Here is a 14,615-nt window from a genome sequence, read left to right as displayed (position 1 = left end):
TTGTACTTTTGTATTTGCTAAATTAATAAAGAAGTAAAAGGTGTAAATAGGAATAAAAAGATAATAACTCTAGCTGGTTAATGGAATTTCAAGTTATTGGGAACATTTTATATTACAAGTATGATTTATTGTATATATCGAGGTATATAATATACACGGTTCCTGATACAATCACCGTAACTATCACCGTGGTTTGTGCGCATGCGCAAGAAACGCCCACCGAATTTCCTACTTTCATTTTTGAAAAATCTTCTACTTGGAGATAGATTTGTACGCATCTATTTACATTTTATCTGCGAAAGAAAATACACTTGCTCAGTTGCTGAAGTGGCTCTCTTTCTCGTCCTTAAGAGCACACATAACTTCTAAAACGTAAAAAAAAAACATGTGAAAGGTATGAAAAATAATGCATTGTAACAATGAAAACAAACATCATCTTTAAATGCAAAATAACATTTTAAAGGAAAGGAGGCTTCCAAACCCCCCCCCCCCCCCCGTCATTTCCCTGGTCCCGCAAGACCTCATTTCCCGTTTTCATGACACAATAATTTGACTTTCACGTGTCATGCTTACAAATGAATTGGCAATCCCATGTCACGCTTAGACATCAATGAGACCCACTTTATCGGGACTCCAAGATCAGGTGTTTTTCGGGATTGACTATTTAGGGATCCAGGAATTCATTTTTTGAATTTCAGGATGTCGGGATGTCAGGATTTAAATTTGGGATCTCAGGATTTCATGTTTTTAAGCCCAAGATTTTGGGATCAGGACTCCTCCTAACCCCGGTCATGTATGAGGGCGATACTTGTAATCCCGGGAAATCTTGGTACCTCTGTCTTAATGAATAACCGTAAAAAAAATTTGCCAAATGACAATTATAACAGTAATCACCACTCTATTCATCTATCAACACACTGTATATATTTATCACCATTCAGTATTAATCATCATTCTGTATTAATCACCACTTTGTACAACACAATATATCTATCACCATGCTATATATTTATCACCATTCTGTATTAATCACCACTTTGTACAACACTGTATACATCTATCACCATGCTATATATTTATCACCACTCTATAAATCTATCAACACACTGTATATATCTAAAACCACAGTATATATTTATCGCCACTTTGTACGACACTGTATATATACCTAACACTTATAGTGTTTAATTTAGATCTTTCTGTATATATTTTTCATTATTGAGCACAATATATATCTATCACCATCTACAATATCTATCACCTAACTTTATCTCTCTATCACCATACTTTATCTCTCTATCACCATACTTTATCTCTCTATCACCATACTTAATATATATACCACTTCAGATATATATATATATGTTTACATGCACACGTATAAAAATTGTGGTTTTTATCCATCACAATCATAGGTTTGAACGTAGTTTTCAATTTAGACTTGTTTATATAATTTGCGAAAGCAAATTTACAGATCTAACATTGTTTGGTTGATGTTTAGACGAGTTGTATATATATATATATATATCCACTAACTATCCACTAACTATATATCTATGTCCTTACTATACATCTATCACATCACGTAATCTATCACTACACTTTATATCACCAATCACCACTTTATATTAATATCACCACACTGAATATATATATATCACCACTTTATAAATCTATAACTGCTTTATAATTCAATCAACACACTATATATAACTAAAACCACTGTATATAACTATCACTGTTCTGTATAAATATCAATTTGTACAATACTGTATAAATTAACCACCAAAAGATGTTTATATTTGTATCTCTCTGAATTTCTTTCCATACTATAGACCTCAACTGCCTCCCTTTATATGTTTATGGCTTCACTGTTTATATTCAACCCCTTGCTAGATATCTTTTAGGTAGCTTCACATATCTCTTCCCACAATTCATATATCTATCACCTAACATTATACACCAATCACCCCACTTTATATATCTATCACCTCACTGTTGTCTTTCACCATACTATATATATGCATCACCACTCTTTATAAAGCTGTCACCACACTTTATATCTAGCACCGCACCTTATTTATCTATCACATCACAGTTTTACCTATCATCTCTCTTTATATTTGTATCACCATACTGAATATATCTAGCACCTCTCTCTATATATATGACTTTTCTACATTCTTGTAATCATGCACATGTTCTATGTACATGAAAATAGGAATATGGTATAATGAATGTTGGTCAAACAACCTTATTGAATACATGTATATATCCTTTAGTAACACATTTTTATAGTGACTATTTAAACACATGAAATTTCATTTTTATCATACCACACACTGCATATCTATTGCAACAGTCTCTTTATCTATTACCATACTCTCAATATCTATCACTAGGTCCCTTTGTGTATTACCACATTATAAACACCTATCAACTTACTATCAGCTCACGGTATATATCAATCACTACACTCTATAATTATCATCATACTGTTTATATCTAAAACTTAATTGATATATCAATGACCTGAATAAATATTTAACACCCCAATTGATACATCTTTCACCTTTCGTCATATATCTATCATCTTACTTGATACATTTATCACCTCACTTTATATATTTAGCACTTCACTATAGCTATATATATTGATATACTTACTATATATACATATATATATCAATCACATCACTTTATTTATATATCTATCACCTCACTTTATTTATCTATCACCTCACTTTATATATCTATCACCTAACTTTACATATTTTCCCCTTAACTTTAAACATCTGTCACCACAATGTATATCTATCACCACACCTTGTTTATCTATCACCACCCTTTGTATATTTATCACCTCATTTTATATATCCATCACCACGATTTTCATATCTATCATCACACTTAATATATCTATCATCACACTTAATGTATTTATAATCACACTTAATATATTTATCACCTCACTATATACATCTATCACCACACTGTTCATATGTCACAACACTATATATCTATCACCACACTTTGTTAATCTATCACCACCCAATATACATCTATCACCACACTGTTCATATGTCACAACACTTTATATAACTATCACCACACTCTAAATATCTATCACTACACTTAACATATCTTTCACCACACTTTATATATCTATCACCACACTTTATATATCTATCACAACACTATTCATATGTCAAAACACTTTATGTATCTATCACCAAATTAAATACATCTATCACCACACTGTTCATATGTCATAACACTTAATGTATCTATCACCTCATTTTATATATCCATCAACACAATTTTTATATCTATCATCACACTTAATATATCTATCATCACACTTGATATATTTATCACCTCACTAAATACATCTATCACCACACTGTTCATATGTCACAGCACTATATATCTATCACCACACTCTAAATATCTATCACCACCCTATATACATCTATCACCACACTGTTCATATGTAACAACACTTTATATAACTATCACCACACTCTAAATATCTATCACTACACTTAACATATCTTTCACCACACTTTATATATCTATCACCACACTTTATATATCTATCACCACACTATTCATATGTCAAAACACTTGATGTATCTATCACCACACTGTTCATATGTCATAACACTTAATGTATTTATCACCTCATTTTATATATCCATCAACACAATTTTTATATCTATCACCACACTTAATATATCTATCATTAAACTTAATATATTTATCACCTCACTAAATACATCTATCACCACACTTTGTATATCTATCACTACCCTATATACATCTATCACCACACTGTTCATATGTCACAACACTTTATATATCTATCACCACACTCTAAATATCTATCACCACACTTAATATACCTATCACCACACTTTGCATATCTATCACCACACTATTCATATGTCAAAAACACTTTATGTATCAATCACCAAATTATATACATCTATCACCACACTATTCATATATCAACTAACTTTATGTATCTATCATCACATTTTGTATACAGTCTCTTTATCTATTACCATATTCTCAATATCTATCACTAGGTCCCTTTGTGTATTACCACATTATAAACACCTATCAACTTACTATCAGCTCACTGTATATTTCAATCACTACACTCTATAATTATCATCATACTGTTTATATCTAAACCTTAATTGATATATCAATGACCTGAGTAAATATTTAACACCACAACTGATACATCTTTCACTCTTCTTCATATATCTATCATCTTACTTGATACATTTATCACCTCACTTTATATATTTAGCACTTTACTATAGCTATATATATATCAATCACATCACTTTATTTATATATCTATCACCTCACTTTATTTATCTATCACCTCACTTTATATATCTATCACCTAACTTTACATATTTTCCCCTTAACTTTAAACATCTGTCACCACAATGTATATCTATCACCACACCTTGTATATCTATCACCACCCTTTGTATATTTATCACCTCATTTTATATATCCATCACCACGATTTTCATATCTATCATCACACTTAATATATCTATCATCACACTTAATGTATCTATAATCACACTTAATATATTTATCACCTCACTATATACATCTATCACCACACTGTTCATATGTCACAACACTATGTATCTATCACCACACTTTGTATATCTATCACCACCCTATATACATCTATCACCACACTGTTCTTATGTCAAAACACTATATATATAGCTATCACCACACTTTGTTTATCTATCACCACCCAATATACATCTATCACCACACTGTTCATATGTAACAACACTTTATATAACTATCACCACACTGTTCATATGTAACAACACTTTATATAACTATCACCACACTGTTCATATGTCACAACACTTTATATATCTATCACCACACTATTCATATGTCAAAACACTTGATGTATCTATCACCAAATTAAATACATCTATCACCACACTGTTCATATGTCATAACACTTAATGGATCTATCACCTCATTTTATATATCCATCAACACAATTTTTATATCTATCATCACACTTAATATATCTATCATTAAACTTAATATATTTATCACCTCACTAAATACATCTATCACCACACTTTGTATATCTATCACTACCCTATATACATCTATCACCAAACTGTTCATATGTCACAACACTTTATATATCTATCACCACACTCTAAATATCTATCACCACCCTATATACATCTATCACCACACTGTTCTTATGTTACAACACTATATATCTATCACCACACTTTGTTTATCTATCACCACCCAATATTCATCCATCACCCCACTGTTCATATGTAACAACACTTTATATAACTATCACCACACTCTAAATATCTATCACTACACTTAATATATCTATCACCGCACTTTATATATCTATCACCCCACTTTATATATCTATCACCACACTATTCATATGTCAAAACACTTTATGTATCTATTCTACACTTTGTATATCTATCACCACCCTATATACATCTACCACCACACTGTTCTTATGTCAAAACACTATATATATCTATCACCACACTTTGTTTATCTATCACCACCCAATATACATCTATCACCACACTGTTCATATGTAACAACACTTTATATAAATATCACCACACTCTAAATATCTATCACTACACTTAATATATCTATCACCACACTTTATATATCTATCACCCCACTTTATATATCTATCATCACACTATTCATATGTCAAAACACTTTATGTATCTATCACCACACTTTGTATATTTATCACCACCCTATTTTCATCTATCACCACACTTTTCTTATGTTACAACACTATATATATATCACCACACTTTGTTTATCTATCACCACCCAATAAACATCTATCACCACACTGTTCATATGTAACAACACTTTATATATTTATCACCACACTCTAAATATCTATCACTACACTTAATATATCTATCACCACACTTTATATATCTATCACCCCACTTTATATATCTCTCACCACACTATTCATATATCAAAACACTTAATGTATCTATCACCACACTTTGTATATCTATCACCACCCTATATACATCTATCACCACACTTTTCTTATGTTACAACACTATATATCTATCACCACACTTTGTTTATCTATCACCACCCAATAAACATCTATCACCACACTGTTCATATGTAACAACACTTTATATAACTATCACCACAGTCTAAATATCTATCACTACACTTAATATATCTATCACCACACTTTATATATCTTTCACCCCACTTTATATATCTATCACCACACTATTCATATGTCAAAACACTTTATGTATCTATCACCACACTTTGTATATCTATCACCACCCTATATACATCTACCACCACACTGTTCTTATGTTACAACACTATATATCTATCATCACACTTTGTTTATCTATCACCACCCAATATACATCTATCATCACACTGTTCATATGTACAACACTTTATATATCTATCACCACACTCTAAATATCTATCACCACACTTAATATATCTATCACCACACTTTATATATCTATCACCCCACTTTATATATCTATCACCACACTATTCATATGTCAAAACACTTTATGTATCTATCACCAAATTATATACATATATCACCACACTGTTAATATGTCATAACACTTTATGTATCTTTCACCACACTTTGTATATCTATCACACCTCACTTTATATATCCATCAACACACTTTTAATATCTATCATCACACTTAATATATTTATCACCTCACTATATATATCTATCACCACACTTTGTTTATATATCACCACCCAATATACATCTATCACCACACTGTTCATATGTCACAACACTTTATATATCTATCACCACACTCTAAATATCTATCACCACACTTAATATATCTATCACCACACTTCGTTTATATGTCACCACACTTTTCATATCTATCACCACACTTTGCATATCTATCACCACACTATTCATATGTCAAAACACTTCATGTATCTATCACCAAATTATATACATCTATCACCAAACTGTTCATATGTCAACTAACTTTATGTATCTATCATCACATTTTGTATACAGTGTCTTTATCTTTTACCATACTCTCAATATCTATCACTACGTCCCTTTGTGTATTACCACATTATAAACACCTATCATTTAACTATCAGCTCACGGTATATATCAATCACTACACTCTATAATTATCATCATACTGTTTATATCTAAACCTTTATATATATAAATGACCTGAGTAAATATTTAACACCACAATTGATACATCTTCCACCTTTCTTCATATATCTATCATCTTACTTGATACATTTTACATCTCAATTAATATATTTAGCACTTCACTATAGTTATATATATTGATGTCCTCACTGTATATATATATATATATATCTATCACCTCTCTTTATATATCTATCACCTAACTTTACATATTTTCTACTTAACTTTAAACATCTGTCACCACAATGTATATCTATCACCACACTTTGTATATTTATCACCTCATTTTATATATCCATCACCACGATTTTTATATCTATCATCACACTTAATATATCTATCATCACACTTAATATATTTATCACCTCACTATATACATCTATCACCACACTGTTCATATGTCACAACACTATATATCTATCACCACACTTTGTATATCTATTACCACCCTATATACATATCATCACACTGTTCATATGTCACAACACTTTATATAACTATCACCACACTCTAAATATCTATCACCATACTTAATATATCTATCACCACACTTGATATATCTATCACCACACTTTATATATCTATCACCACACTTTATATATCTATCACCTTATTCATATGTCAAAACACTTTATATATCTATCACCAAATTATATACATCTATCACCACACTGTTCATATGTCACCTAATTTATGTATCTATCATCACATTTTGTATATCTATCACATAACTTTGTATATCTTTCACCTCACTTTATACAAATATCACCCACTGTGCATTGTCACCACACTATGTATATCTTTCATCTCACTTTATATATCTATCACCTCATTTTATATATGTACGGCCTCGCTGAAAATATCTTATTGACTTCACTGTTAATACTTTTTCACCACATTTTATATATGTATCGATTACCTCACTGCACTGTTTAAATCAATTACAACACCATCAATACTTGTCACCAGCCAGTATATATCTTAATACTATTCTCACTCAGCAATAGTGATGGTAAAGTTTTTTTAGAAAATGATACTCAATAAAAGATATATATAGTGTGCTGGTTGATATATTCCACGATTGCTACAGTCACTGTATTCATCACCACACTCTCCATATCTATCCCAACACTCTCAATAGCTATCGCCATACTATGATTATCTATCACTACACTCTCCATTCCAAAGCCAACAGTCGTCATTATGTATATCATAATTGTCTGTATTTATATCATAATAGCCTCTATTTTTTTATTGAGTTAAGCCTGCCAATTGATATTTTATCGTGCGTTTTGCTATCTTGTGATGTCATGCTATTGTTTCAGAAAAAGGGAGAAGGTTTGGTACCATTAAAACTTTTAATCTCGCTGCAAAATTTTTCACCTGTCCTAAGTCAGGAATCTGATGTACAGTACTTGTCGTTTGTTTATGTAATTTATACATGTTTCTCGTTTCGTTTTTTTTATGTAGATTAGACTGTTGGTTTTCCTGTTTGAATGGTTTTACACTTGTAATTTGGAGCCCTTTACAGATTGTTGTTCAGTGTGAGTCAAGTCTCCGTGTTGAAGGCCCTACATTGACCTATAATGGTTTAATTTTTTAAATTGTTATTTGGATGGAGAGTTGTCTCATTGGCACTCACACCACATATTCATATATCTATCTATATATATCATAACAGTCTCTATGTATATCCCCACATAATAAACACCTATCATCTTACTTTATTTATCCATCACCTCACTTTATATATCAATCACCACAAACTCTATATATCTATCCACATACTTTCGATATCTATCCCAACACTCTCTATATCTATCCCAATGCTTTTGATATCAATCCCCACAATCTCTATATCTTTCTCCTCAGTCTCTATGTATATGTCCTCACTATATAAAACCTACTCCATTACTTTATTAATCAATCATCTTACTTTATAAATCAATCACATTCTCTCTTTGATTATCATCAGACTTTCTACATCTTTCCCACAGTTTCTATGTTTATCGCCACATTATATTTAATCTACCACCTTAATAAACATACGTATCACCTTAATTTATATATCAATCACCTCACTACATATATCAATCACCTCACTACGTATATCAATCACCACACAATCTCTATATCTATCCTCATACTCTCTATCCCCACAGAGTTATGCATACTTTCAAATAATAAACACTGATCACCTTATTTTGTATACCTATTACCTCACTTTATATATCAATCACCACATTCTCTATATCTATCCCCATGATCTCTGCATCTATCACCCACTCTCTATATCTACACCAACAGTCTCTATGTATATCTCCACATATTAAACACCTATCACCTTACTTTATTTATCAATCACCTCACTTTATGTATAAATCACCACACTCTCTATATCTATCCACATACTCTCTATATCCACCACAAATATCTCTCTGTAATTATCCACATATTAAACACCTATCACCTTACTTTATTTATCAATCACCTCACTTTATGTATAAATCACCACACTCTCTATATCTATCCACATACTCTCTATATCCACCACAAATGTCTCTCTGTAATTATCCACATATTATACACCTATCACCTTACTTTATTTATCAATCACCTCACTTTATGTATAAATCACCACACTCTCTATATCTATCTACATACTCTCTATATTCACCACAAATGTTCTCTGTATATATCCACATATTAAACACCTATCACCTTACTTTATTTATCAATCACCTCTCTTTATTTATAAATCACCACACTCTCTATATCTATCCACATACTCTCTATATCCACCACAACTGTCTCTCTGTGTATATCCACATATTAAACACCTATCACTTTACTTTATTATCAATCACCTCTCTTTATGTATAAATCACCACACTCTCTATATCTATCCACATACTCTCTATATCCACCACAAATGTCTCTCTGTATATATCCACATATTAAACACCTATCACTTTACTTTATTATCAATCACCTCTCTTTATGTATAAATCACCACACTCTCTATATCTATCCACATACTCTCTATATCTATCCACATACTCTCTATATCCACCACAAATGTCTCTCTGTATATATTCACATATTAAACACCTATCACCTTACTTTATTTATCAATCACCTCTCTTTATGTATAAATCACCACACTCTCTATATCTATCCACATACTCTCTATATCCACCACAAATGTCTCTCTGTATATATCCACATATTAAACACCTATCACTTTACTTTATTTATCAATCTCCTCAGTTTATACATGTTATACATCAATCACCACACTCTCTTTGTTTATCCCCATATTTTATATCCACCCCCAAAGTCTATGTTTATCTGCACATAGTAATTACCTATCACTTTACTTTATTTATCAATCACCTCACTTTATACATGTTATACATCAATCACCACACTCTCTTTGTTTATCCCCATATTTTATATCCACCCCCAAAGTCTATGTTTATCTGCACATAATAAACACCTATAACCTTACTTTATTTATCAATCACCTCACTTTATATATCAATCACCATACTCTCTATATCTATCTCCATGATCTTTGTATCTACCCCCACAATTTCTATGTATATCACAACATTATAAACAGCTATCACTTTTCTTATTTAACAAACACCTCACTTTCTTTGTTTATCCCTATATTCTATATGTACCCCGCAAGTCTATGTGTATCTGCACATAATAAAAACCTATCACCTTACTTTATTTATCAATCACCTCACTTTATATATCAATCACCACATTCTCTATATCTATCCCCATGATCTCTGTATCTATCCCCCGAAATCTCTATGTATATCACTACACTATATACACCTGTGCCTTTAGTCAAAATACCAATCACCTCACTTTGTAAATCAATCATTTCATTTTATATGTATCACCTCACTCAAAATATCTATCACCTCACTGTTTATATTTTCACCTCAATTTGTATATTATGTCTATCCCACCACTGGGTATATCTGTCAAAGCCCTATTTATACCAATTTCAAAGTGGATATGAGCATAATAATAATCTACTTTTCTGTACAGAAATCTGTTTATGTGTTTTTAGATTTTAAACTAAAAATTACTCAATGTGACACCTATCATTGTTATTTTTTTCAGAAAAGGGAAACTAGATATTTGAGAGATAGAAAATAGAAGAAAAGGAAAAGGTAATCTTCATTGATATTGATAGTGTTATACATATGAATGTAAAGAGTTAATTAGCAATCAAACAATCCTGGTTGAAATGAAATAATTGAAAAAAAATGTTTTTTTAAAGAATAACTGCTCCAAAATGTCATGCAATATTTTATGTAAATATCATGTCAGGTAACTTTTCAATAAAAGTAGCAAATATGGTATACTAACTGTGGGTCAATGATTCTAACATTCAAGATGAGTAAACCTTATAAATATATTGCTTCAGTGTTATTGTACTTGTAGCATTGTCTACATAATACATCTGCTGGAATACACATAATGTATATACCACCACATATTATGTATCTACTACATCACATGATATAATTATGGCCACATATAATATAGCTACCGCCACACATAATCAACCACCACACTATTTTGTTGATCACCACATTGTTTGTCTATCAACTCACTGTGTTTATGTATCACCACACTATGTTTGTTTATCATCTTACTATTGCCTATCACCACACTATTGTCTATCATCACACTATGTTTGTCTTTCACCACACTTTGTTTGTCTATCACCACACTGTGTTTGTCTATCACCACACTATGTTTGTATATCACATGTTTGTCTATCACCACACTATGTATATATAGCACCACACTTTGTTTGTCTATCACCACACTATGTTTGTCTATCACCACACTATGTTTATTTATCATTGCAGTATGTTTGTCTATCAGCACACTATGTTTGTCAATCACCACACTATGTTTGTCTATCACCTTACTAATGTCTATCACCACACTGTGTTTATCTATCACCACACTATGTTTGTCTATCACTACACTATGTTTGTCTATCACCTCACTATTGTCTATCACCACAGTGTGTATATCTATCACCACACTATGTTTGTCTATCACCTTACTAATGTCTATCACCACACTGTATATCTATCACCACACTATGTTTGTCTATCACAACACTATGTTTGTCTATCACAACACTGTGTTTGTCTATCACCACACTGTATATCTATCACCACACTATGTTTGTCTATCACAATACTGTGTTTGTCAATCACCACACTATTGTATATCACCACACTGTGTTTGTCTATCACCACACTATGTTTGTCTATCACCACACTGTGTTCATAAATTACCACACTATGTTTTTCTATCACCACACTATGTTTGTCTATCACCACACTACACTATATACACCTGTGCCTTTAGTTAAAATACCAATCACCTCACTTTGTAAATCAATCATTTCATTTTATATGTATCACCTCACTCAAAATATCTATCACCTCACTGTTGATATTTTCACCTCAATTTGTCTATCACACCACTGGGTATATCTCTCAAAGCACCCTATTTTTACCAATTTCAAAGTGGATATGAGCATAATAATAATCCACTTTTCTGTACAGAAATCTGTTTATGTGTTTTTAGATTTTAAACTAAAAATTACTCAATGTGACACCTATCATTGTTATTTTTTTCAGAAAAGGGAAACTAGATATTTGAGAGATAGAAAATAGAAGAAAAGGAAAAGGTAATCTTCATTTTTATTTATTTGTCTATCACCACACTATGTTTGTCTATTACTTTAGTATGTTTGTCTATCACAACACTTTATATTTTAATCATCACAGTTTACATATTCACCAACAAATTCTTATTACCAATTCTAGATAAAAAGAAATAGTTATGATTAAGCCTTGTTTTCTCCCTATATTGACATTTCATAAAAAAGGTAAATCATGGTTCTTTGAAATGCATTTCTAATGAAAAAAATGATTTGAACTTTTCATTTAAATGATTGATCTCACAAATGAATTGTATTTCTGCATTACAAATTTTACAATTTGATACAATCTGGAGATTATTTTCTGTCTTTGCATTGATGAAACACTCCTATTTATTCTCAGATGGAAAATGAATGTCAACTGTTTGAGACATTTAAATTTTGTATTGTATTAGACTAATTATTTATTCAACTGAACCGTATATTATTTTGTAGGTTAATCAAGATTTAGTGCTGGCCACACAATTAAGAAAGAATAAGAACAAGAATGTCTTTACAGAATAGGGGAGACTATTTTACTGCACTTAGATTTGTGTTTTTGTTATAATTAACTGATATTGTAATTTGTCCTTGGATAAAATATCTGCAATGTGGAGGACAACTGAACTGTGTTCTTATATATTGAAGACCTACAATCATTTAAAATGCATGAACTTTATACTACTGGAAAATGGTTATCATTAAAGTAACAAACACAGAATTTATTTACATGTATAAAATGTTATCTGAAAGGTGAAAGGTGAAAGTAAACAGATTCCTGGTTGTTGGAATACAAATCAAAGCAGTTGTATTGTGTAGTTAAGAATGTATTTACGTTGTTTATGCATTATATATTGGAATATTTAGAATTGTACAATATGTTTAATTTTCTGAAACCTTCGTTCTATGTTATGTAGGTTTGATTTTCATGAAATAAAAAGTTCTAAAATTTTATTATTACTTTTACTTAATATCAATGTGATTATTTTCCAGCAACAATTGCTATATGATTGCTTTTCTATATATATAATGAAATTCTTCATCACTTTATTGACAAGAACTAAATATTGTGTCTATGATGATAATAAGAAATTGTAAACAGTCTTATGATAGGGAGACTTGGAATATCTAGAAATGGTTGTATATTAAACTCATGAAATAGAGTTATTGGTTTCCGAAATTTTTCAGATTATTCAGGAGGGAACATCTACAATCTTTTATAAAATTGAGAATGGAAATGGGGAATGTGTTAAAGAGACAACAACCCGACCAAAATAAAAAAACACAACAGCAGAAGGTCACCAACAGGTCTTCAATGTAGCGAGAAATTCCCGCACCCAGAGGCGTTTATGCACATTTTATATATTACCGACTGTAAGACATACATAGGTACTTTAGTCAGGGTGAAATATCCAAAAGACACTTACATAGTAGGATGTATTATTGATATTTGAGCGGGAACATCAACAATGCATCATACACAGTTCTATGGTATTTTTCAAACTGCAGGAGAGATTTTTATAAAGGTACGCTATTATGGATGATATTCTCCATGAAAATTTATTCAGTAGCTGCAAATGTCGA

At 30.9% G+C, this 14,615-nt stretch overlaps 1 long non-coding RNA gene across 1 annotated transcript; it reads left to right on the top strand.

Annotated features, from left to right (window-relative positions):
• The first annotated feature begins 261 nt into the window (after nt 1–261).
• Nucleotides 262–13,884, top strand: LOC134713875 (uncharacterized). Its single transcript, XR_010106406.1, has 4 exons — nt 262–394; nt 11,423–11,472; nt 12,970–13,019; nt 13,488–13,884. It is a non-coding gene; the product is annotated as an uncharacterized LOC134713875 (long non-coding RNA).
• Nucleotides 13,885–14,615: the final 731 nt, after the last annotated feature.

The sequence above is a fragment of the Mytilus trossulus genome, chromosome 4 (assembly GCF_036588685.1).
Source record: "Mytilus trossulus isolate FHL-02 chromosome 4, PNRI_Mtr1.1.1.hap1, whole genome shotgun sequence".
NCBI classification, from domain to species: domain Eukaryota; kingdom Metazoa; phylum Mollusca; class Bivalvia; order Mytilida; family Mytilidae; genus Mytilus; species Mytilus trossulus.
This window is presented reverse-complemented; position numbering and strand designations above follow the sequence as displayed.